Here is a 4,216-nt window from a genome sequence, read left to right on the forward strand (position 1 = left end):
AAATTAATTTTAAAAAGATTATTTATTTAAATTTATTCATTATTATTCTTTCTTAATTTGCTATAGGGCACATGCTCTCACCAGAGAGAGAAAAAGAGAAAGTGAGAAAGTAAGCCACCAGGTCTGGGACTTGAACTGTGATTGGCCTTGTGGGAGTCCAGTGCCCTAACCTACATGTCACCTGTTGGTCCAAAAAAATTAATTTTTAATAGACAAAATAATCAAAAGTAATTAAGAAAAATATCAAAATATCAAAAGCTTTTCAATAGTACAAGCATGGGAGGAGGGGTGAGAATTCCTATGTCAAAGAGAGAGTGACTAGATGAGTTGTTACTTGGTAGTGCAAATGAACAAAGTATCCCTTATATTTATAGTTGGACTTACACTGAAAGTCTAAATCTTTCACTTACTATTTTTTTATTGGTCACTATAATTAGTATGTGGCCCTCTTCACATATATTGCATAGGGTCAGTATATTTGTTTAAAGAATGGGTTGTTTTTCCTTAAACATGGTTTACAGATTTGTTTGAAAGAAAATTTTGTTTGGCTGAAATCCAAAGGAAAAGTACAAAAAGTTTATGATAGATACATATTTTGGGAAAAATGTATTTTCTTTTTTGAGAGATTTTTGCTATAGGGTGCATGCACTTGCTGGAGAGACAGAGAAAGCAAAAAATCACTCTCCTCCCTCCCCCGCCACCTTAGGGGGATGGCCACACTACAAACCCTTTTGGGCATGCATGTACATGCACATAGTATGAGTTCAAGCCACTGGGTCTGGGACCCAAATTGCAGTTGACTACGTGGGAATCTAGTGCCTTAAGCACTGCGCCACTGCTGGACCCAAAAGTATTCTTTAGAGAACTATGAAATTAAAATACTGCAGTATATAGTTTAGGAAAACAAATTTTCAAAATGCTCTTTATTAATTTCTCTGAAATTTTTAAAACAACAGAGACCAATCTGTTTGTTGGGGAGGGGGAAGATGTATATTTTTTACTCTCATATTACACAAAGTTTAAGTATCTAAATGACCTTCCTAGTATTCACCATGTAATTTTTTTTTTATTCCAGAGGGAGTATGCACGCATGTATAAGCATGCAAGAGAAAATGAGAGTGAAAAAGAAAAAGCACCCTCTTACCACTACTAGGGCCCAATCACAGCACAATCTCCTTTCTTTCAATACAGATTTGTTTGAAAGAAAATTTTGTTTGGCTGAAATTCAAAGGAAAAGTACAAAAAGTTTATGATAGATACATATTTTGGGAAAAATGTATTTTCTTTTTTGAGAGATTTTTGCTATAGGGTGCATGCACTTGCTGGAGAGACAGAGAAAGCAAAAAATCACTCTCCTCCCTCCCTCCCCACCTTAGGGGGATGGCCACACTACAAACCCTTTTGGGCATGCATGTACATGCACATAGTATGAGTTCAAGCCACTGGGTCTGGGACCCAAATTGCAGTTGACTACGTGGGAATCTAGTGCCTTAAGCACTGCGCCACTGCTGGACCCAAAAATATACTTTAGAGAACTATGAAATTAAAATACTGCAGTATATAGTTTAGGAAAACAAATTTTCAAAATGCTCTTTATTCATTTCTCTGAAATTTTTAAAACAACAGAGACCAATCTGTTTGTTGGGGAGGGGGAAGATGTATATTTTTTACTCTCATATTACACAAAGTTTAAGTATCTAAATGACCTTCCTAGTATTCACCATGTAATTTCTTTTTTATTCCAGAGGGAGTATGCATGCATGTATAAGCATGCAATCACAACACAATCTCCTTTCTTTCAACTCTCTGTCTTGTCACAATCCTCAGCTAGGACCTGAACCCTGATTAGCCATGGGGATCTGGTTTTCTCTGTACAGTGTCTAACTGCTGTACTATCAGGTCAGTCCTCATCTGTTTACCTTAATAACCTTTATTAAGGTTATTTTATTTTATCGTGTGTGTGTGTGTGTGTGTGTGTGTGTGTGTGTGTGTATGGTTTTTGCCATAGGGCATGTGCACTCACAGGGGAAAAACAAAGACAGAGAGAGTGAGAAATCAATCCTCAGAGAGTATGGCCATGCTGTAGTCCCTTCTCTTTCGTTCTACTCCTGGGATTTGGGCACACATGTACACTCACCTGGAGAGATATCCAAGTCACTGCATCTAAGACTGGAACCATGATTGGCCATTTGGGAGTCTAGTGCCGAAACCACTATACCACCTGCTGGTCCCTTCATTCAGACTTTTTTACATTGACCCTCAAATCAGAAATAGATTCTCCATTTAACATTTTCCATTATTTATAGATATAAATGTATGATACCTAACCTCACATTGACTAGTGAAGTCATTTAATTCTAAAATACATCACATTTTTATCCACATATGTAAAATGAATCAATGTGACACCTATGGCATATTTTACAAAGAAACATTTGATATGTGAAAGAAAATATTTTAAAAATACCTACAGTTAACTTAGCAGAGTTTTGGAATTTATTCTCTGGAGATAAAATAACTTGGCCAAGATAATATACAGAAGTCTTGTCGGGATAACTTTTAACAGCAATGGTTACAGAAAATGATTCTGTGCATCCATAGACTTGAATTACCACATTTTCAGAGGCTCCAACATAGAACACTTTAGGTGCTGTGACAATATATCTGTTGAGATATGTAAAATCATAAAGTCAATCTATTAATAATGTTAACTTAAAAATATTGTTCACTTAAGATAGTCAATAAAGATTAATATTTCTTAAATTTAACAATATATATTTTTACTTCTCAAAATTTTGTTATTAATGAAGTCAGATAGTTTTCTGAAAGCATCCTAAGGATGAAGTTTAAGGAGGCAGATGGAAGTAATTCTGATCAGTGCAGTCAATGACTGAGTTCCCTACAAGATATGCAAAAAGGAGTAACACTTCTGCCTTTTGAAGAATCTGTTTTCAAACAAAATAGTAATCAGGAAGTTACACTGAAGGCAAGGGTAACAGCCTAAGCAAAACACAGGGTATTAAAATATAAGCCATGCAAAGCTTACAAAATACTTGTATCAGAAAACAACTGGACAATAGAGAAAGGAGAAAATTTACTTGGAGTTCTCAGAAGTACAAAGTTAACTTCATGTGACATTGATTACATTTTTCTTTCTGTAAAGATACATTTCAGATGAAAATGGCATCCTTCACTTACGTTTGCTTCTGTCCCCAACATCTTCCCAAGTAGAAAAAAATACAGATTATGCTTATAATGTCCATGGCATTAGATTCTTGACATAGACTTACTGAAAACCACCCTCCTTTTTGTGAAGTCAGCTTGAAGAATTTGGTTAAATTAGTTCTCAGGTTAATTATTAATATCAGATAGTGGAATAACAGAGAAGGAAACCTAAAGTTTTAAATAATAACCTTTTACTGTCCATAAATAATTCTAGAACAGGGAGAAATTTCATTTTGACAATCAACATGGAAAAGACACTGAAATGGGAGTCTCTAGGAAAAGTGTTTCAAAGCTGGATGAAGATGTGAAATATGTGGAGACTGCTTTGGCCTTGCACATTTTTTACACTAAATTTTTTTTGAGGTTTTTGCTATAGGGTGTGTGAGCTCACCAGAGAGAGACAGACAGACAGAAAAAAGTGAGAAATCACCCCCCCAGGGATGATGGCCACACTGAAATCCCTTCTTCTCCATTCTCCTCATGGGATTTTGGGCATGCATGCACACTTGCCTGGCATGTGTTTTAAGCCACCAGGTCCAGGACTTGAACCACAGATGACTGCATGGGAGTCCAGCAACGATTCCTTCCTAAAAGTTGTTTTGTTTTTTAGACTAATTTTTTTATTTTTTAATTTACTATAGTGTGTACTCACCAAAGAGAGACAGAGAGAGAGAAAATGAAGGAAAGTGAGAAAGCACTCCCCAAAGAGGATGACCATTCCACAATCCCTTCTCTTCCTTTCTCCTCTCAGGATTTTGGGCATACATGCACATGCACCTGGTGTGTGGTTTTGTTTTGTTTTAAAGAGAGATTTTTTGCTATAGGGTATGTGCATTTGCCAGAGTGACAGAAAGCAAAAAATTACCTAAGGAAAAAATCACCCACCAGGGGGGATGTCCACACCCCAAACCCTTCTCCTCCATTCTCTTCTCAGGATTTTGGGCATACACGCACAAATGTTTGGTGTAGGTTTTAAGCTGCCAGGTCTGGG

At 36.4% G+C, this 4,216-nt stretch overlaps 1 long non-coding RNA gene across 1 annotated transcript; it reads right to left on the bottom strand.

Moving 5' to 3' along the window:
• Window positions 1-2,614: 2,614 nt before the first annotated feature.
• On the bottom strand, window positions 2,615-3,308 carry LOC114009087 (uncharacterized). The gene is made up of 2 exons (XR_003550563.1): window positions 3,199-3,308; window positions 2,615-2,664 (listed from the first exon to the last, which is right to left on the bottom strand). It is a non-coding gene; the product is annotated as an uncharacterized LOC114009087 (long non-coding RNA).
• Window positions 3,309-4,216: the final 908 nt, after the last annotated feature.

This window comes from Tupaia chinensis, unplaced genomic scaffold (assembly GCF_000334495.1).
Source record: "Tupaia chinensis unplaced genomic scaffold, TupChi_1.0 Scaffold000455_1, whole genome shotgun sequence".
NCBI lineage: Eukaryota > Metazoa > Chordata > Mammalia > Scandentia > Tupaiidae > Tupaia > Tupaia belangeri.